We start from the raw sequence: 22,266 nt of genomic DNA, 5'->3' as shown, positions 1-22,266 counted from the left end.
GCAGTGATCGGAAAACATGAAAAAAAGGTTGACGGTTCCCAAAGGAAATTCTAGATCCCCAAAATATCCATTTCCTGCACTGGGAAATGAGAGAGCACCTGCAGCGGAGCCATCAATAAGGGCCTCCGGGCTTTCGCTAACTTCACTATCTTTCTCACATGAAGTACAAAACCCTCTGTTCAACCTGTTGTCTGTGCTCTCTAAAACAGTCCCACGTGAATAGCCTGCAGCTGTGACAGCTGCTGTCCTCGATGGAAAGGCCCAGCAGGGTCCTCAGAACTAATAATGGGTGTGTCTATGTGCATGTATCACAAAAGCAGAAAGACTGATTTTTAAAAAGCGTTAAATAATACAATGTTGTTCTTAACTACTGCATTAAATAGTGTTTCCACTTTGATCCTGTGGAATATAATTAACCAGGATGATTAAATGGAGGTCTCTCCGACATTTACAGCACTTCTGTTTTCACGACTAAGCTGAATTTATTGGGGGAAATGCATATCCTGTAAATAAATGTTACTTTCTAGAACATTAAACATGATGATTCTCTAGATCTAATACAAAGAAAAGGAAATACATAACCTTATTTGCTACTAATTCTGGTCTTAAAAATACGGTTTTCTTATAAACACACACCATGAAAGGTGCTACTGCTGAACGTGTTTCTCTTTACCAGGCTCCCAGGCAGCCGTTTCTCTCTATGACACAGTTCCTGTAGGAAAACTCCCTGAAAAATTCCTTTGGACAGAAAGAGAAAAGGTTTCCTTTACATACAGCCAGCCATTTTACCATAAAGGACAAAATTGGGGGGGGGGATTTTTAAAATTTCAGGTTTTGGCTTCATTGGTGACTGAAACAGAATGCGCAGAACCAAACACATGCAGGAAGCCTTCTGTAAATCCGCCAGCACTTCTTGCGCTTACTGAATCTGGCTTGCTAATTACGGACCTCAGATTAATCAGTAGAAATCATACCGAGCGGGACTGGACAAAATATAAAATAGACTGAAATCGGTATCGTTCCCTGGTAAACTGATGAAGACACTTTGCAATAATATCAGACTTTCAGAAATCTGTTCTGATGCCTATAGAAACCTACCGAGATTGGAAAAAGTCTCAAACATCAGACCACCACCAGGACCACCTCTTAAAGTTGTGCAGTACCTAAATCAAATCACGGGAGAGCCTGTAAATTAAAGAAGGCCCCACGCAGCCTCTCTTCCAGCGCGGCTGAGCGTGGGTGTCCTGGTCTGCAGGTAAGCCAAACTCTCAAGTTCTTCCAAACCTCTTAGTCTCCGAACTCAACCAACTTTCCCCGCCCGGTTCTACGCACACATTAATAAAACGTTCATTCACACCATTGGCCTGCTAGGAAAGGCGGCCTCCAACCGCCTAGCCCCGGAGAGGCGCCTGGGGCCGAGGTCGGGGCTGTCCCGGCCCCTTTCCCAGCACCCCGCGGAGGGCGCACCTGTCCCGACCCTTCTCTCCTCTCCCCGCGTAAGGGGCGCCAGTCTGGATCTTCCCTCCTCTCTCCGTGGAGGAGGCACCCGTCGCAGGCCCTCTCCCTTCTCCCAGAAGGAAGGGATCCTGTCCTGTCCCCTCTCCCCAAGTCCCGCCTAGGGGGCTCCTGTCCCCGCCCCCTTCCCCGCCCCACTCCCCACCGAGTGGCACCTGCCTCCCTCCTTCTCCCCGCGCGCCGGCGGGGGCCACCTGGATCCCCCTCCGCGCCGAGGGGGCACCTGTCGCCCGCCCCCTCCGCGGGGCCCGCTTCGGGAGCGGGCGCTGGATCCGAAAAGCCCGCCGCCGAGGCGCGCCTCGGAGACAAAAACCAGTCGGCGGCCCCGTGGGCGCCCGCTCGGCTCGCGCCCCGCCGCGGCCACTCCCCGCACGCGCGCCCCCGGACCGCCACTCACCCAAACACTCCCACTCCTTCGCGCACACACGCGTGTCCTCACACCCGCTCCCGCCCTCGCTGCCTCGCTCCTCACGCTCCCTCGCCTCCCCCACTCGCCTCAGGAACACGCGTGATCTCACACCCACTCCCCAGCACACCTCCTCGCAGACACGCTCGCTCCATCGGCACACGCCGGTCCCGCGCACACTCACGCGTCAAAACACGCTCGTTCCCCTCGCGCTCTCCATCCACGCGCGCTCCCTCCCTCCCCACTCGCCCTGTAAACACGCGTGTTGGCACGCCCGCTCCCACAGGCGCACGCCCTCCCCGCCGCTCCATCAACACGCGCCGCTCGCGCTCCGCCGAACACCCCCTCCCTCACTCCCGCGCCGTAAACACACGCCGGTGCCCACGCACACTCTCGCGTCAAAACACTCCCCCCTCGCGTGAGCACGCGCACCCCTCACGCCCCCTCCCCCTCCAGGGCCGCGCGTGTCCTCGCGCCCACTCCTCAAACACACCCCGCGCCCCCTCTCGCGAACACGCGCGCCCCCCACGCCCCGGTCGCGGCGCGCGCCCGCCCCCAGCCCCGCCCCCGCGCTCCCCAGCCGCCCCGCGCGCCCCCGCCGGCCGCCGCCCTCGCCCCGCACGCGCCCGGCCGACTCTCTCCTCGGCCACACGCACACTCACTCGGACTTGGAGAGCACGGCCACCGCTCGGTCCGACTGGCGCCGAGCCGCCTCTGCGTTCCTCCTCCTCTCCCGCGCGGCCCCGCCCGGCCCGGCCCGGCCCCGACAACCTAGCCCGGCCCCGACCCGCTCAGCTCCACACGCCGCAGCTGGAACGACTCGGGCTCCGGGTACCGCTGTCTCCCCGCCACAGCCCGAGTGCGACGCCCGGACCAATGGCCGGGCGCGGCGGTGAGCTCACCGGCCTCGGCCCCGCCCTCCTGGCCGCACGGGCCAATCGGAGGGCGCGACGTCACCCGGAGCCGGGCAGAGGCAGGTGTGGGGCGCGGAGCCGCTCGGCGCGGGGACTGCGCCGGAACTGCGCCGGAGCCGCGCGGCGCCGCGCTGGACGGCGGCGGCCGGGCCCGGAGGGCGCGGGCGGAGCGCGGCCCCGCGGCCCCGGGCGCCCGCACGCGAGGGCCCGGCCGGCCACGGTCTTCGCGACGCCGCGGCCCGCTCCCCGCCCGGATTCGCGGAGGCCCGCTAGGGGGGCGGCCGCGGTCCGCTCGAGGGCAGTGGCGGTCCGGAGCCCGACGGCCGCGCCCGCTCCCCCGGGCTACGGCCCCGAGAAGCTTCCCCCGGGCCCGCGCGGCGGGGGGCGCTCGGGCCGCGCTTGGCCGACCCCGCGGCGCGGCCCCACCGACTCCCGGCCCCGCGGCGCCGTCGAGTCCGCGCTGGAGACCCGCGCCCAGGGCCCCCCCGCGTACCCGGGCTCGGCTCCCGGAGCGGCCCCGGCGCGCCCTGCGGCGGCGGCGTCTGCAATGCAGCCGCGGGAGGAGCCGGCGCTGCGCTGAGCGCCGAGCGGGGGAGCGCGGAAGGCTGGGCGGGAAGGAGGGGCGCGGTGCGCGGCAAGTCGGCCGGGGCCGCGAGGGCGCGGGGGCAAGTCCTGGGAACCGCGGGCGTCGGCCAGGGCGCGGCCGCGGACGTCTGGCTCGTGACGGGGAATGGCGAGTCCCCTGAGCATTCGGGAGCGTCCGAGGCTCCCTCGCGGGAGGTGCAGGGCCCCACCTCCGCAGCTGGAGTTCCAGGGCCTCCGCCCACTCCTCGGGTCTAACCCTGGTGTCCAAAAGTTCTGGCTGCGGCTTGGCTTTCTCACTTGCACACTTCTGCATTACAACCTCTCGCCTCGCCTCCTGCCCTAAGTCCGAATCACACAGAGTCAAGGCTCCCCGTGTCCAAGCAGCCTTCCCGGCGTCCCAAGTGGACACCATCACCCTTTCTCCGTTCCCTGTGTCATTGTAGCCCTGCTGCTAGTCAATCGCCGCTGCCCCCACACCCACCTACGGCCTTGCACACACAAAGCATTTGACCCACGCGGACTTTCTGGGAGGCTCTCTTCCCTTTTTCCCTCCATCTTGTCAATTACCTTTAAAATTGATAATGTCACTTTCCTGCCTTCTGGATTAAAAAGAATCTCAAAAGATGGGGAGGGCTTTTTTTTTTTTTTTCTTACCCTACCCGAACATGCGTGAAAACCATAGAATTTTGCACAACCCTTAAGCCTGTAGGATAAAAAATAAGTAATAGGTTAGAGGCCAAGCCAGGGATGCTCCTGGTGAGGCTGGGTCCGGTTCTGTGCCACGCATCGGAACCAGGGAAGCAAGCAGGTCAGGTACAATTGCACTCTTGGGGGCTGACCATGGCTTCTGGTCTGCAGCCAGTCCCTCCTTGCCCCGACGAAGTCACAACACCCATTGCTGTTCAGAATCCTGCTCCACCAAGCCCTTCCTGTTCCTGCCACCGCCTGTGTCCATCTTGCTCTCACCACACAGGACCCATGCACTTCCCAGCTCTGCCTCCCAGCTCCCCTTTATGGACTGGGGTACCCCTATCCATTCCTTAAGGCCTGGCTCACCCCCAGCAGAACTGACCCAGGAGGGTTGTTAATGCATTCCTATCACAGCACTTCCTGAGTGGCATCTATTGCTGGAAAGGAAAGGGTTAGTAATTAAGGAGGAGGGTGCTGGAGACAGACCATCTGGGTTCAAAGTTAGACTCTCCCACTTGCTAGCTGCATGTCCCACTTGTCCTGCCTTCATATCAATGCGTGAGAATTAAATGAGCCAATAGTTGTACTTATACCAGTGCCTGGTGCATAAGGCACATTTATTACAAATTGGCTCCGGCTGCTACTAGAATTTAGGGTATCTACTAGACACCTAGGTATGCTACTAGAAGTTAGGGTGGCCACTGGGAAGGGGAGGGGAGGGCTTCTGGGTTTCTAATAATATTCCATTCTTGACCTGGGCACTAGTTTAAGTTTGTGAAAACTCTTTGAGCTGAGTTGCACATACTTACTCTATATGCATTTTTCCATATGTTTAGTGTATGTTGATAAAAAGTGCTCTAAAAAACTGGTTGTTATTAGCTGAGACTGAGACAGCTTTAATCTTGAGAACAAGGACAAGGTCTTAACTTATCCTGGTACCTCACACAAGGCTGGGCACACTGTAAGTCCTCAGATAAGAGTTACTGAACAGCTCTGACTGGATTGTGAGCCACAGAGAACAGCTGGAGAGGCGGGATCCTGAGGGGCAATGCCTGCCTTTCTTCTCTACCCGGCCAGTGAACTCAGGGTGACTAGGATCCTGGTTCGGGCACTTGGACCCCTGCTAAAGAGAAGGTGCCTCCACTCTTTACTGTCTCTCAGGCGGGGATGTTTTCCCCTTGGGTTTATTTTAAAAAGGCAGAGGTTCAGAGCTGGACATCCTAGCTGCGTGAGGAGGGACATCCTGACCCTTCACCCTTCCTCCAGCAGCCCCGTGTCCACCTGCCACATGAGAAAGGTAGTCGTGGGTATTTCAGCACATCGGCTCTGCCCTGGTGATACAGTTGGGGTCGGCAGTCTGGAGCTCCCCTTTCAGGCAGCCTGCAGGGACATTTCTGCAGCAGGAAGTCCCCTTCCCTGTTGCTCTGCTGGGCCCATTACTCTCCTGGAAGACCTGCCATTCTAATTAATTCCCCACTGTACCTCTGTCTCAGGATGGAGACCACAGGAACAAATGCCCTCTTTGGGCCCATTCATGGAAAGTCAGATGGCACTGGGTGGGGTAAGCCGGATGCTTCTGAAGCAAGCTCAGAGCTCTGACAGCCTGCTAGAACAAAGTACCCACAGGTTGTCTCTCCTTATGGGTATTCATGTTTCTTTCTAGCAGGTTAGGAAATGACAGGGTCAGGCATGCATGTGCTTAAGGCAGATTATTACCCTAGATTTTTATGGGGCGTTGAGTATGCCTGGGTTGTTTTTAAAAATAGGGAAAAAGAAAGCTTTGCTCAGTGCTGTCATCACTTGGCAGCATCCAGACCAAGTGCAACCTTCAACCCTTAAAGCAGGGATGGTGAGTGTTTATCCCAGCCTTATCCTCTGCTGAGGGTCTCATGATGAACCAAAGGGGTACATCCTGGTGCAGATGAGGAAGAAGGGAACTAAAGTTTGTTGGATGCCTGTTATCTGCCTGCTCTTACGCTAGATACGCTCATACAATGTGGGTTTCTCTTGCAAGTTGGATATTGTATAGAGGAAAAAAAGGCTTTAAGAAGTCAGATAAATTGCCTAAAGGCACACAGATTGTAAGTGGCAGAACAGGGTTTTAGGTTCTGAGCCTGTTTTCATTCTGTGCCTCTCTGAGAGTTCTCCAAGTGCCTAAAAACTCTAGCTACCATTTAGATACCATTCGTTTAAGAAGGCAGTCTGGGAAATTTCTAAGAATGACCACGTTTTTCCCCCCAGCCCTGGCAACTGTGAAAGCCTGTTTACGTAAAGATGTAGACTCTACCCAGACAGGTCCCTGAGTGTCTGCGAAGAATAGAGCTCGCCCTGCAAACTGATGTTGGACTTGAGTACAAGTGGGGAATAAAGCGCTGAAACTGGGTTGTTTGTTAGTGCAGTACAACTTTGTCTCTTCTAGCTCATAAGAAATCAAATCTGTTCCTAAATATAACGACTTCCAGTGAAACAACAACAACAACAACAAAGAGGAGTCTTCTCAAACTAAATGATCATTTAAAAATAATTGCAAGATGCATACTCAGTATATCTTTAAGGGCACTAAGAAATAATGGAGAAAAAAGAGTCTTTTCAATAAATAAGTCTGGACAACTGGATATCTCCATGCAATAAAATAACCTTGGACCCCTACCTCACACCATATATAAAAATGAACTCAAAATGGATCAAAGACCTAAATGTAAGAGCCACAACTACAAAACACATAGGAGGAAACACAGAGGTGAATCTCTTGTCCTTGGATTTGGCAATGATTTCTTAGATCTGACATCAAAAGCACAAGCAACCAATAGATAAATTTGGCTTCATCAAAATTTAAAGCTTCTGTGCTTCAAATGACTCCACTGAGAAAATAAAAAAGATAGTTCACTGAATAGGAGAAAATATTTGCAACTCATGTATGTGATAAGAGACTTGTGTCTACAATATAAAAAATAATTACAAAAAAATAATTACAAATTATTTTTTTAAGTAGCCTACTTTTTAAAAAAAAAAATGGGCAAAGGGTCTGAATAGATATTTCTCCAAAGAAGAAAAACAAACGGCCAATATCATATGAAAGAATGGTTGATATCTTCAGGCATTGGAGGAATGAAAATCAAAACTACAATGAAATATCACTTCACACCCAGTGGGAAGGCTATAATCATCATTGGACAATAACAAGTGTTGGTGAGGATGTGGAGAAATTGAAACCCTTATCCCCTGTTGATGGGAATGTAAAATGCACCTGCTTTAGAAAACAGCCTGGCAGTTCCTCAAAAGTTTAATGATAGAGTCACCCTATGACTTCATAATTCCAGTCCTAGGCATATCCAAGGGAAGTAAAAACATATGTCCATACACATGGATACTCATTTAGCAATAAAAATGGAATGGAGCACTAACACATGCTGTAACCTGCTAAATGAAAGAAGTCAGCTGCAGAAGACCATAGATGTAAGATTCCATTTACATGAAATGTCCAGAATAGGGAAAATTATCGAAATTGAAAATAGATGAATAGTTGTCTTGGGCTTGGTTGGGGGGAGTGCTGGGGAGAATGGGGCATGACTGTTAATGGGTATGGGCTTTGTTTTTAGAGGAATGAAAATGTGAGAAAGTCCCATTGTAATGATGTCTGCGCAACCCTGTGAGTCTAAAAAAATTCTTTGAATTGTACTCTTGAAATAGGTGACTTGGATGGTATGTTAATCATATCTCAATATGGTTGTGAAACCCACACAGGATAAGGAGGAAAAGAATGAAATATAGAAAACGATCAGTGGATTAATGCTGGAAAAGGAGACTGAAGGCTAGGAAAAGGAAGGCCAAGGTCAGGAGGCCTGATAGCCTATCCTCAGAATCAGTCTGTCCATCCTTGTTCACCAAACCCTTTGTGTCCAGCCCAGTGTGGGAAGCATGGGTAGAGAATCCAGGTGGACAGGCTCTGCCGTGACTGTTCTTGAGGAGATGAGACAGACACGGCAGAAGCACTGAGTCAGAGAGCAAAGTTTCTAATTATGCTTCTGAAAGGTTGTAAAAAAACCAGGGGTGAGTCTGTCAAATTCATTCTTGCAGTGATTACCTCTTTTTCAGCTCGGGATCCTGGAGGGAACAGCGTCCTGAACTTGGGGTTCCCTTTGAAGAACTCCCTGGTGTGTTGGGGCTCTCCATCACAATTGTTGGCTGATTCCGGGGCAAAGATAAACTTTGCAGAGAGCCTCAAACCCCTCTACCTGAGCTGCAAATGTCCTTATCAGAGCCCCCCAACCTTCCATATGAGGCAGATACGGAGGGTAGGGCGAAGGGCTCAGGACTGGGTTCAGCAGCTTGGACTCCGGTTCCAGTTGTACTACTAACCACTGGTGTGGGAAACTCATTTCTCTTCCCATGCTTCACTTCTTATTTTGCAAAATGAGGTCAAAGACGGTGCAGATGGGGTGCTAGTGTTGTCCAGCACGACCTGGCCTGATACAGCAGCTGCCCCTCTGCTTCAGCCGCAGGTACTCTTGATTTGAAATGGCCAGTCTCCCAAAGGCAGCTGCACGCTCGAGCCCAAGCAACCCATAGCATCAAGAGAACAAATGCATGCTGGTTGTTTTTAGACACTAACCTTTGGGGTGGTTTGTTATGCAGTAGCAGATAACTGTGGGGGGGGGGACATTGGTAAAGGGGGTGGTGGGGAGAAAAGTTGTTACCAAGGCAAACCATGCTACCATGATCTGTATCATCCTGGGAAGGCTGTCAGAGCTAATCTGGATGGTGGAGGGGATGCATTAGCCATCAGCCTGAGAAGGTGGGATTTCCCTTGAAGGACATAATGCAGAAAGATAATCCAAAGAAGCTGGGGGAAGACACCGACTTCTTCTCCCCAGAGGCTTATACAAGCCCATCTGTTCCAGGCGAGCTGATGACCTACACGGCTAGTCTTTCTGTGAGTGTAGGCATCCTCTGCTCTAAGAGGCACAGAGTTATCAAGAAGGCAGATAATCCAAAATGCATTCAGGGAGTGGTGGTGTGTGATGATAAAGCACCCAATAATAGGCTTTAGTGTCTGAGAGCCCTGAGTCGGAACCCCTAGCTGCGTGCCATAGGACAAGTCAACTGACTCCTCTGAGATTCAGGTTCCTTTTCAGTAAAATGGGAATGGAAACATCTGTTGGAAACACAGAGAGGATGACATTGGATAATGAATGTAAAGTGAGTAACCCAGAGCCTGCTGGGTGCCCAGGGAGGGCTTGGGGTCTAAGACTATCTTCATGATAAAGCCCAGGATCTTTTGGAACGGTGGACTCTTTCCCACTATAAATTACTTCCTCTGCTGTTAAAATGAACTTGCCTTCTCGGCACACAGTAGCTGGGCGCCTTAGGCATGACCAGTAAGCACCCATGGAGGGAGGATAGAGCCTCTCCCCCAATCCTATTTCATAGTCATTCAGGAGGAACTTGGACCAGAGGACCCAGACCCTTTAGAGCATGCCAGTATAGCTCATGGGTCCCACCCAGGCTAGCCCAAGCCTACACCTCCTCTCACTTCTCTAAAGGTCCCATCTGTTCTAGGTCTCTGGGCAACATGGACCTTATGGAGAAGGCAGTGCAGTGCAGTAAGTCTCCAGGGTAATGAGAGCCCAGTAAGCAAGATGCCACCTGGGGAGTGGAGAGATTTACTCTTCCTCTTGGGGTGATCATCACCATCATCATCATAGTCATCGTCATCATCGTCATTGCCATTATTGTCATTGTCACAGTCATCATCTTCATCAGTGTCATTGTCATCATCATTGTTGCTGTCACTGTCATTGTCATCATCACTGTCATCGTCATTGTTGTCACCGTTATCGTCGTCATCAATATCATCATTGTTGCTGTCATCATTGTCATTGTTATCATTATCGTCATTGTCACTGTCCCGTGATCATCGTCATCATCATTGTCATCGTCGTCACCGTCATCATCATTGTCATCATCATTGCCGTCATTGTCATCGTCATCATTGTTGTCATCATCACCATCATTCTCATCGTCATTGTCATCGTCATCAGGATAGCAGTCACTGAGCCCCAACTGCGCTTCTTACCCACATCCATTCTTTCTGTGTTTACACCAAGTCTGGGATGTAGGTGCTGCTGCTATCACAGCTCACACAGGAGGAAACTGAGGCCCAGCAGGCTTATGTAGCTTGTCCTGGACTACGCACTAGTGAGGAGCAGAGCCCCCCTAGCCCCCATGCTCTGGGGCTGGAGCTCTTAGCTGTTTGTTCAGCCTCACCGGGGCTAGAGAAGCGCAGCTACAGGGACGGTACAACCAGGTGGAACAAGGAAGCAAAGACAGACAATGGCAGCTTGGCTGCTGTCCCTCCCTCCCCCAAATACCCTTCCTGAAGCCATGCCAGTCAACTCGATGGCCACCCTTTGGTGCCGGAAGGACTCCTCAGACATCCTCAAAGAGTCAGGGTCATGTCTGGGCTGTGGGCCCCCTAAGCCAGGCCAGTTGTGCCAGTCTGGGCCTGGGCTTTGTTTGAACCAGAAGCCTAAAATCCCTAGAAGGCAGAGCATCCAGCAGTGAGTGTTCTCTGCTCAGTAGACAGAAGGGCCCGGGCACCCCTGTTTTCCAGCTCTGGCACCCTGGAAAGGGTCTGTTCTCCAGGCTCATCTGTAAAACGGGGATGAAAATAGTGGCTGCATCAACAGGCACATTGTAAGGACTCAAGTGCGATGTTTGTGAAGGTCCCAGCCTGGTGCCCAAAGGCACTTGGTGCTTTGTCTTAGTCAAACAAGAGAGCAAGGTAACCGGTTCACACCTTGGCCAAGATAGAAAACTCTAGCAGAAGCCCTGGTGTTGAGGGACGGGCCCCTGTGAGGTCTCAGAGGGCATGTCTGGGGCCTTAGAAGAGCCCTCCGGCAGTGATGACATCCCCTTCAGGCAAGACTTCCCTGGGGAGAATAACTTTTGGGGGGCTGAACTGTGTCCCCCTCAAATTCATGTGTTGAGCCCTGACTCCCAGACAGTATTTGCAGACAGGGTCTTCCAAGAGGGGATGACATTCAAATGAAGCTGTTAGGGTAGGCCCCCACCCAATGTAAATTTCCTTACGAGGAAATTTAGACCGACAGAGAGACCCTGCGGACGGAAGCGCGTACGGGAACAACCCCGCGAGGACGCCGTGAGGGGGTCACCATCAGCAAGCCTAGGAGAGAGCCCTCAGAAGAAACCAAACCTGGTATCAGACTCCCAGCCTCCAGAACTGTGAGGAAATAAAATTCTGTGGTTTAAGACAGTCTGTGGTGCTTTGTTATGGTTGCCAGAATGGAGGCAAGCTTTTTCTTCTACACATTTCCATACATCTTTTTGCCTGCCTAACAGCTTCCAGACCCTCATGGGCAGAATTCATGGGTCTCTGCTATGGCCAAATCAGGGCCCCAACCCCCAGAATCCTTCTGGAAGGGAGCTTAGGAAGCCTGGGTGCCTAGGGTCTGAGAGAATGCCACAGGTGCCCCCTGGACCGCTGCTGGCTTCTCTGTGAGGCAGGAAAACCTAGCAAGCCTTCGAAAGAGGCTGCCACGCACCCACTGTCCAATGGAGTCGTGTTTGTGATTGGAGCTGTTTACCTGAAAGGTACACTCAGAATGCACTTATTAAAACTGCCATGGTGTGCTTTCTCACACAACAGGCACCATCCTTTCTTAACATGGAAATCCGATTAAAGAGAAAAGTCCATGTTCTCTTAGAGGCAACAATGGAGTCCAGAGACTCCAGTACAGAGAGTACTGATGGTAGAAACAGCTTGGAGATCCCCATCCTGATGGTTGCTGCCTCCCCAAACCTGAGGCCCCCGCACCAGTAAAAACAAGAGCTAGAAAGTTCCCCGTTTAAGGAGGCAACCAGCTACCGCCTAGGAATAATAATTACCGAGGTCGCGGTAGCTGCCACGTCACGTCGTGTTCTGAGTTACCAAAGAAGAGAAAAAGCAATCAAAAGGGAAAGCACAATCGGAGGCAAGTGCATTTTAAACGGCACCCACCTCAGGCACCTCGGGGAAGCAAAATGGGTACGTGAGTTTTAGGTAGGGGCTAACGTGAGAAAAACAACAAAGGTGACCGGAGAAAAGAACAATGGGTCACGCACCTATGGGCTCCTCCACCCCCAGCTCGTCTGTCTTTGACACCCTGGGTCACGTTTCTGCTGTGAACCCTCGTGGTATGGCCACGACCCCACGCAGACTGGCAGCTCGCCGGCTTCTATGGGACCCGTGGGTTGGGTGAGCCCCGTGCATGGCCATGAGCCTGAGAGGCACCATCCATCCCTTTCCAAAGAGAAATCCCCTGAGCGCCATCGCGAGACTGCAGCCCCGCCCAGCGGTCCTCCTGGCTTCAACTCACTTGTAAGTCATGTGGGAGATAGAAGACGAGCCACCCACTCACTCTCTTACTGGGTCTTCCACACGGGAACGTCGGGGGAGGAATGATGTCTTTAAGTGCAGTCAGGCCCTGGAGTCAGACTTCCTGCTCCACACGGGCTTTCTGCTGGGAGCTTCTTCTCTCTTGCTGCTTTTCAAGGGAGGAGCGCTAAGATTCGTGATGAATGCATTAGCCACTTCTAAGTGGCAGAGAACTGGGGGCTTTGAATGCCTCGGGCCCAGCCTGGTGTTGCTGTGTTGGCCATGGTGCTGGGTTGGCTCCCTAGCACCTCTGTGCAGGCCCTGCTCTGTGGAAGGAGCTGGCTTCCACAGCTCCCGGGTGACCCGGGCCAGGCCTTCCACTGTCAAAACAAACATCCCCGAGCTTACAACATTAGAACCTTGAGTCTTAAGAATCACACCAAATTGTTAACATCCTAGAAGGTGGCTGAAGACTGCATATGCGTCTTCCCTTTCTCTTGGAGGTGAATTACTGAATGGGAATGCTCTTGCCAAGGTCCCCGTCCTGGCTCTGGGATCGCCATCTGTACCCAGCTGGTCACCATTTGCAAGGTCAGATCCACTCCCACCCCTGTCGGCAGAAGGAAGAGGAGCTTTGTGGGAAGAGGGGGAACTGGTTCTGGGGCTTCCTCCAGGCTCCCAGCCCCCAGCATCAGGGAGGGGAGGAGGAGGTGGAGAGAGGACAGGAGGGAGGAGGCCGACTGCTCCAAACGGAGCTGCTCATAACCCTGTAGCAGCAAACGGAACCATCAGGAGAGCACTTTTGCGAGAGGAGAACATTGCTAGAGCCAGGGGTGCTGTCTGCGGGATGGAGATGGGACGCAGGTTCATTTACAGAGCATCACAGCCTGTGGTGCAGGTGAGTAATTTAAAGAGGTAATTGAAATAATATGTTAGAATAATAAGCTTAGCCATCAAAGGCTTCTGGAATTTCTTATTTAAGTCCCCATTAGATCGACTGATCTGTAATCTACTTACTTTCGTGTCTCTGCCCAGGAGATGTTGAGCTTTGGACAACACTCTGCAGAAGAAAAGCCATTTCTCCTTAAAAAAAAAAATGTGTTCTTTGGCCCCAAAGAATTGCTGAAGATGACACAAGATCTGTGTGAAGGCAACACTGTTTAAAATCAACAGCAACAAAGACAACAGAAGACACACATTTCCTCTCCCAGCACGGATGCAGGTAGAAATTGGTCTGCTGCGGTGAGGAGGCAGGGAGGCAGGTGAGGGCAGGTGGGAACAGAGAAGGAGGAGGTGCTGCTCTGCTAGGTAAAAAATTTAACCTTGCCCCAAAAGAGGTCTGGCCTCTATCCTTGCCTTTGGGAGGTGATCTCTAAGCCCTTAGAATGTTCTGCTTTATGGGAGTGTCTTTGTTTGCCTAGGGGCCTCCGGTGGCTCGCTGTCCAGCAATGTGATTTAAGGTACGGGCTGGTCACAGAGGGTATTTAAAGGGTGGGGTTGGCCACACGAAAAGGACCAACAACGTGATTTAGGGCGGGGCTTTTGGTCACACAGGATCAGCCAACTCTAGAGAGGCTGGGAAAGAATTGGCGGCTGGACCTTGGACTCATGCTCACCCAACGGAGCCCCAGGAAACGCTCTGGACGCGGGGGCTCCAGCGAGCTTCCTTGGTTGGTGATACTCCGCCAGCACCGGCCCCCACTGATGTCGGGCAAACAGACACTGTCCATGACTCCACAGGGTGGCCTCTTGGTCTCTGCCCTCTGCACATCTTCCCTTGGCTGGTTTTAATCTGTGTCCTTTTCACATAATACACTCTGAGTGTAATGGCTTTTGTGGGTTCTGTGAATGCTTTCAGTGCATTACTGAACCTGAGCATTAGGTCTTAGGCACCCCAGAACTTGCAGTTCGTATCAGAAGTCAGGGGGTCTTGTATGGACTGGGCACCTCGGACCTCACAGTTGGCTAACTCCCTCAGAGTCTTTCTACATATGAAGAGCACTGCCATGAACAAACATTCAAGTTTTCAGGATCAGCCCCTGTCAAACACATTCCCTTCCTGATGGGGGCACAGAGGGATACTCCTGGCTCTCGTGCTGAGGACAGTGACCATAAAACACCACTGACTGTCCATCAGTCCACCCATCGGTCTACCCATCAGCCCATCCATCCGTCCATCCATCCGTCCGTCTGTCCATCCATCCGTCCATCCATCCATCCATCCGTCCGTCCGTCCATCCATCCATCCATCCATCCATCCGTCCATCCATCCGTCCATCCATCCGTCCATCCATCCATCCATCCGTCCGTCCGTCCATCCATCCATCCGTCCATCCATCCATCCGTCCGTCCGTCCATCCATCCGTCCATCCGTCCATCCATCCATCCATCCGTCCGTCCATCCATCCGTCCATCCATCCGTCCATCCATCCATCCATCCGTCCGTCCGTCCATCCATCCATCCATCCATCCATCCATCCGTCCGTCCGTCCATCCATCCATCCGTCCATCCATCCATCCATCCGTCCGTCCGTCCATCCATCCGTCCATCCATCCATCCATCCGTCCATCCATCCATCCATCCGTCCGTCCGTCCATCCATCCGTCCATCCATCCATCCATCCGTCCATCCATCCATCCATCCATCCGTCCATGCCTGGAAGAAACATTTATGGAGTACCCACTATGTTCTTAGTCTCTTAGGACATGATAATAATTAAGATAGAAGTCCTCGGCTTCACAGTTCAGCTGTATTCTCAACTTTGCCAATTTCATCCACATGCCTTAGCCCATCTCACGCAATGCCACCTCCATGCAGACACGTCACAGACTTCACTCTCCTGCCGTGTGTTTCTCTGAGCTCTGGAGCCAATAGCCACTCGCTCACTATTGATTTTTCACATCATGTCCCAAAGGCCCTTCAAACTCAGCCCAACTTGTGACTAGTCCTCTCCAGTGTGAATGACACAGAACCCCCATATTTAATCCACCTACAATTCATGAGTTGTCACCTCCTAAATGTCTCTTGCTCGGCCCCTTCTCTCCAGAACCACCAAGTCCAGCATCATCCCCAGCCCAGAGGATTCACTGGTCTATCCTCACCCACTCCGACCCTCCTTCTGCCATTGTCCAAATAGCAGCCAAGGGCCCTTCTCGAAATACACACCCTGGCCATGTCTCAAACCCTCAGTGTCTGCCCTCCTCTTGGGGACAAAGCCAGCTCTCCTTAGGCTGACCCCCACAGCCTTATCCTTGAGCCCCCAGACTAGCCTTTCTGGTCTTACCCCCCTTCCCTCTCTACCTCACCAGCCTTCCCATGCTCCCTTATACCCATAAGGCTCCCTCCCACCACAGAGCTTTCTGTGGATGCTGTTCCCTCTGCCTGGAATATTCCTGCCTTCCCTCTTCATGGAGCTAACTTCTCCTTCCTCAGATCTCAGCTCAAGGGTCATTTCCTCAAGAAATTCCTCCCAGACATCCTGAGGAGTCATTCCGCAATTACAAGTGCCCCAAGCTCTTGGTTATTGGAGGGCTTGGAGGTCAGGTCTGATTTTTCCTCCACTAGATGGTAAGCGGGTTGAACACAGGCCCCTTCAAAAATGAACATTTTGTTCATTTGTTTTGATTCTAGCACTTGGCCCAGTGCCTGGCACCAAAGAGTGAACAAGCGCTTACAAAGAATAATTGCAAATGGAGGAATTTACAAAGTGTGATGGGAAAGCCAAGTAAAAAGAAGGTGTCCTGCACATGGAGAAAAAGGGACAAGGTGGGGAACTGGCTTTTAGAGAGGAGGGGGCTTAGAGTAGATGTTTAGATTAGAAGGGGTGGTATCCCACGCTGGACGGTGAGTTTATCTGGACCTTCCCAAGGAACAGGTGACCACCCTCTCCCCCCCCAACAAGTGCTCCCTCAGCCTCATGCCTCCCTCCCTAACAGATCTCACTACACTGGGTTATGTTTGCTGGTTTCTTGTCTGTCTCTCCCAGTGGGCAGCCCCTCACACGGTGCCTAGCGCACACTGGGCGCTCCGTCCATCCTTTCTGAATGCATCGGTGGCATATAGCGTGGACGGGAAGACAAAGAAAGCGGCAGGAAACTGGCGATATGGGCTAAGAAAAGCCTAAGATAGGACAGTGACAGACCTGGCAGGAGGAAGCCCTGAGGGGTTTGAAAGTCCTAATTCACAGACTGCTTGGCTGAGCAGGGGAAGCATCCTAGGAGAGGGGCAGGGAGAGAGACGCTTCTACCTCTGGAGGCCAGGTCAGAAGCAGCAGGTCGGAAGCAGGGAGAAGAGGCCCACCGTGTGGCAGTCAAGAGCGAGCAGGTGGAATCGGACCGTGAGTGTATGATTCTCTCTGCACCGCTGGCTGACTGCTGCGTCTGAGTGTCCTCATGTGGAGGATGGCGCACCTTGTAGGCTGCTGGAAGTTTAGTGCACCAACACATGTAAATGCTTCATGGATAGGGCCTGGCAGGTGTAACCTTGGGTGGACAGCTCTGTCCTAACATGTAGCTTTTGCAGAAAGAGACAGTCATGGCGGCTCGGACGTCTCCCAGTTCTCCCATGTGTGTTCAGACGGCTGGATGCAGCTTGATGTCACAGAAATGACACACGTGGTCACCAGGGTGCTCCTGAGTGGGGTGAGGCCTGCGGCAGGTTCCCTGCTCACGCGGCCAGCACATCCGGGACTTGGGCAACAGAAAGGACACCTGGGGCCCTCCCCCTCTGCTGATGTCAGAACCAGTCCCTCAACATGAGGGTGGGTGCCAGGGGGCTGCTTTTTCTCTCATCAGTGCGAATCGTAGGAAGGAGCACTGGCCCACTGGGCCAGGACACCTGAGCGAAGACGGGCCGAGGGAAGGAAACCACAGTCTGCCACACCACGATGGCTCCGAGCCAGCTCATTTCATCCTGGCCTCCAAAGCTCCGGCAGGTGCGGCGGTGGGGGAAGGGAGCACGCTGAACCAGGCGTCAGGAGGGGCTTCTGCCCCGAATCAGGTTTGGGACCAGTCGCCGCCCTTCTCTGGGCCCACATTCCTGCCAGAAGGATGGGGAGGTCGGGCTCGGTGCCGACTGAGCTTCCTTCAAGTTCTACCTCCCGAAGATTCCAAGTTTGTTTCTGGCGTGTCAACGATTTCCGCTCTGCTGCGGGTGTTTAAGATGTCTCCTGTCACTCCTACTAAGCACGGAGCGTCTGACACACCTGCCTGTCACTGTTTGTTCGCAAAGGACTTCGGGTTCACAAGTGTAAAGCGTCCTCAAGATCCTGCAGTGGAGGGAGCTGGTCTTCGGCCTGTCAGACTATTTTGTTCTTTTATTTTTCTTTTTTAAGATTTTACTTATTTATTTGACAGACAGAGATCACAGGTAGGCAGAGAGGCAGGCAGACAGAGAAAGGGAAGCAGGCTCCCTACTGAGCAGAGAGCCCAATGCGGGGCTTGATCCCAGGACCCTGAGATCATGACCTGAGCCGAAGGCAGAGGCTTTAACCCACTGAGCCACCCAGGCGCCCCAGACTATTCTGAACGGCTTGTCACAGGCGGGGACGAGGTCGCTGGGCTGCTCAGATAGATCGGAAACGTATGTATTTGGGGGAGCTTTTAAAAGGAGAGGTCTTGCTCCTGGCCCTGGGCAGAGGCTGCTTTGCCTGCTCTGTCCCATGTGGAACTGGACTGAAGGGAGCGGTCTCCCCTCACCCAGCTCTGGGACCTCCGGGACTCACTTCCTCTGGGGGGCCAGACCAGCTCTGGCACTGCCCCTGGCCTCTTCTTCCTGATGACGTTCTGAGTGTCAAAGTCTTAAGACGGTGGCTCCCCACGGCTGGTCAAACAGATCAACATCTCCATTCTTTTCCAGGGAGATAGATTCAGGGAGGCAGATCCCAGGAGAGGCTAAGGAAGCCAGCTGGCTTGACTGTCTGTATCCCCAAGCCTTCTGGTCTCTTTGGGGTCCAACTTGGCCAAGAGGCCTTTCGTTGAAGTTATGGCGTCTGGAACATGGCTGCCCCCATCCAAATGATGTAGTAGGATAATGGGGGTCCCATACATTCATTTGATGAGCTAGGGGTACAGTTGCCCGAGAGGGCCTGCCAGGAGGTCTTTGGGCCCATCTGCAGGATTTCTGCTTTCCGGCACCAGCCGGGGGATTGGATGAGAGCCATCTCCACGGGGTCTGACATCCACATGCCCTTTGGCAGTAAGACACAGTTGGTTCCTGCCTTGGGGCTCACCCCAAGCCCCTGTACCCCAGTGGGGAGCAAGTGGGAGGGAGTTTGTCCCAGGGATTCGGAGCAGGTGCAGGATGTCTCCCCAGGCCCAGGGACAGGGAAGCTGCTTCTCTGGGGCCCACAAGTCTACGGGCCAACACCAGAAGGCAAGACAGGCAAAGCAGGACCCGTCTTTCCTCTTGCGGCACAGGAAGGGCAAGGTAGGGGAGACACAGCACCTCCCGGGTCAGGTAGGAGTCAGAGAGGCTCCTGGGCCTTCCTGCCCTGCCCTGGACCGGCTCTAAGCTCAGAGACAGGTTTGGCATCTTCTCATCCAGAACTTTCCGCCATTTCTCTGGTTCTTTTTCAATTCATGTTGCTCCCTCTTGGCTGAGGGTATGCCTCCATGGGGCTTCATCCGCCTGGAATGCTCTGCCCCATGTTTCACCTGACAGGTGACACAGCTGCCACATCCTTCTTTTTCTTGACACCCTCTCCTCTCCCAGCCTCCCTGGGATCACGTCCTTCTACCTGCTTCCTGACCTGTTGGATGTGTCTCCCCGGGCTCTTGGCCAGCCTCCTTTCTGTCTGACATCCAAATGTCTGGGGGACGCCATAGTGGACCGGCCCCCTCCCCCCTCCTTTATCAACGCTCTTCCATGGAGCCATGGCAGTTGGCTCATGACTTTAAATTCCATCTATGCCCTGATGACTCTTAAATTTTATCTCCACTCTGGCCTGTCCTTGACCTGCAGGCTTCCAGATGTACACTTGGTGACTCTAACAAGGCAGCAGAGTGCGACGGAACCGAAACCAAACTCCTCACTGGCCATCGCCCAAACCTGTTGCTTCTTCAAGCCCCTCCATCCCACAGAACGGTCCACTCTACCCCAGTTGTTCAGGCCCCAAGCCTAGGTACGACCCCTCATTCTCTCTCACCCTCCACGTTCAAATCATCCACGGAAGCCTTGACTCCGAACCCCCAACCGTGTCTCTTGGGACCCATTATTACGGGCCCCCCAGGCCCCCATCATCTCTTGCCCGCAGTATAAGAGCATCAGACGGCTGGGGTTTCAAAAACACAAACCTGAGGGTGTGACTCGCCAGCATAAAACCCTCCCGCGGCTCCCATTGTCCTCGGGATGAAATTCCAGCCCCCTGTCTTGGCTGATGGGCTGCTCTCGGCCTGGCTTCCACTGACCTCCCTGGACCGCTGTCATTCCCCTATACCTTCCCTTCCTCTGCCCAGCGGCGCGCCTCCTCAGCTCCTCCGACATGGCAGGCTTGCCCTCTCCCTGGGGACCTTGTTCTTGTTAGTCCCGCAGCCTGGAATGTTCTTCCCTCGCTTTAGTGTGGCTGGCTCCCTTCCTGTCATATGGCCTTCCCAGAGAGGCCTCCTCGGACCCCTCCAACCTGAAGCAGCCGCGCCGGACCCTTTACCAGGCCACCATTTTAAACACTCTGACGTTTTCCTTTGTGATTTGTTTGTTGTCGTTTCTCTCCCACTGGAATATAAACTCCACAAGAATATAGGTTCCCTGGAGTCCAGAGTGGTGTCTGGGGCACAGCAGGTGAAGGACCGACGGCTCCTGGTAGAAGGAGGCGAGACGAGAGGCCAGGAGATGGTGTGCACGTGTGAGGTGATGTTGGGCTGCATGAAGGTGGTGGGCAGGAGATGCAGAGAAACAAGAGAAATCGGGGGGGGGGTGACAAAAGCATTAGGAGGGTGACGGGGCGCGGGGAGGGGTGACTCCTGGCTTCCTGGCGAGGGGAAGGGTCTAGGAGATGGAGGGTTGCAGGGAGGCAACAAAAGAACGGTAGTGAGTAACATTTGGGACATGTTGACTTTGTCCAAGAGAAATCTGACAGCAGAGCTGTCTTGGGGGCAGTTAGATGGATGGTTCTGGATCCGAGGCGAGGCACGGAGGATATACTGCACCTTTACCTTTGTGTACCATAGCGGAAGCCCTGGGTAGGGCCAAGCCCTCAGGGAAAAGAGAGTGGCCCAGAAGAGGGGGCCTATTCACGGCCATTCAACTTACGGGCTCTCGGGACCTGTGACCCCGTTGACTGTCCCATCCCCTTGTGAGGCCCTCCAGACTCCAGGCTCTGTGGCTTCACCCTCTCCCAGTCCCTGCGACTCCCCTGACTGCTTCTTCTTCTCATTCTCCACCACAGGCTCCTTCTGGAATGTTCGGCAAATGTATAGCCCGCCTTCTCCTGGGGCACTCTCTTCTCCCTCTGCCTCAGAACGTGACCTTCTTGGGCAATAAAGTTTTTGTAATTGATAATTACAGATGTAACTAGTTATAATGAGTTGCTACTGGATTGCACCGGCCCTCATCCAATGATTGGTACCCTTACAAGAAGAGAAAATGGGGACACAGAGACACACAGAGACAAGGTGCTGCGTGATGACGGAGACAGAGATTGGAGTCACGCTGCCACTAGCCAAGGAATGTCAGGGATGGTCAGCCACCACCAGCGAATTCCCCCCTATCCCTTTCGGACGGAGCATGGCCCTGCTGATGCCTTGATTTTGGACATCCAGCCCCTAGAGCTGTGAGAGACTATATTTGTTTTAAGCCTCTGAGTCTGTGGTCCTTGGTTCCAGTGGCCCTGGGACACTAATGCAACGGTCAAACGTGAACTGGCTGAGCCTCCCACCTTGATGCCTCGGGGTGGGGAAGGGAGCCGGCAAGCCCATCCTGCGAGAATACCCACATCTGCCCGAGCTCCGGGGCTCTCTCCACAGATTGTCCTTTGCTGCCTGCAGCCAGGAGGGAGACGCAGAGGCCACCTCCTCGGCCTCTGCAGATGCTGGCCTTGCTCCTCCGTGCTGGTTCTCTGCGGGGCACCATTTGTCACTGCTGCAAGGAGGGGGGTGAGGCCCAGCTCCAAGGTGACCCATTCCCTGCCACACAGAGGAGCCCTTCACAGATCTGTGCGCTGTGGCCCCAGCTGCAAACAGCAGATCACTTCTCCACGAGGCATCTGAGGACCAGGCCCCCGGGTTCCTGGTTAAGGAGGACTAAGGACAGACACCCACCCCCAATCTGTAATGATGTAGACCCCACAAAGACCAGTTATGGGAAGAGCGCCAGTGTTCGGAAGAAAGGCACTGGCCGGGCAGGGTGCAGCTCAGAGGCGGGGAAATCCCTGCCCCTGAGCTTCAAGTCCCATGTGTAAGACCAGGTCAAACCAGGCTTTTCTGCTGTCCCCTTGTCTCGGGAGTGAGGTCCGGGGCACACGGAAGCAGGTTCGCTTGTGCATAGAAGCACCCATGAGATAACCCACTCCAGATGAACACCAGAAGGCTCTGGGCAGTACCCACTTCTTCCTTATGGGGGGGAACCCCTACGTCGGTGCTCCTGAAGCTTCTCTAAAGTCCTCCCAGAGGCAGGTGAGGCCAGGCCCGCAGGCACTGGCAATGGAGGGACTTCAAGGCACCTCTCCAAAGTCAAAGACAATTCCCTCCCGCTGTATGTCTTATCTTAAAAACTCTTGTGGATTTTGTATTCAACTCCCTAAAATCAACTGCCTTGTTTTTAGTAAAACAGTGACATTCTACAT

At 53.6% G+C, this 22,266-nt stretch overlaps 1 protein-coding gene across 37 annotated transcripts in view; it reads right to left on the bottom strand.

Annotated features, from left to right (window-relative positions):
* Positions 1-22,266, bottom strand: part of CAMTA1 (calmodulin binding transcription activator 1) — an 814,199-nt gene that overhangs the window by 50,054 nt on the left and 741,879 nt on the right. Inside the window, exon 1 of one of the 37 annotated variants that reach the window (XM_082685284.1) lies at positions 2,584-2,793. The exons of the other annotated variants lie outside the window; for them this stretch is intronic. The gene's annotated coding sequence lies outside the window, so the exon portion shown is untranslated. Of the gene's footprint in view, positions 1-2,583; positions 2,794-22,266 lie in introns of those variants that run through there. 37 annotated transcript variants of the gene reach the window in all.

The sequence above is a fragment of the Mustela nivalis genome (genome assembly GCF_964662115.1).
Source record: "Mustela nivalis genome assembly, chromosome: 10".
Classification (NCBI taxonomy): Eukaryota; Metazoa; Chordata; class Mammalia; order Carnivora; family Mustelidae; genus Mustela; species Mustela nivalis.
This window is presented reverse-complemented; position numbering and strand designations above follow the sequence as displayed.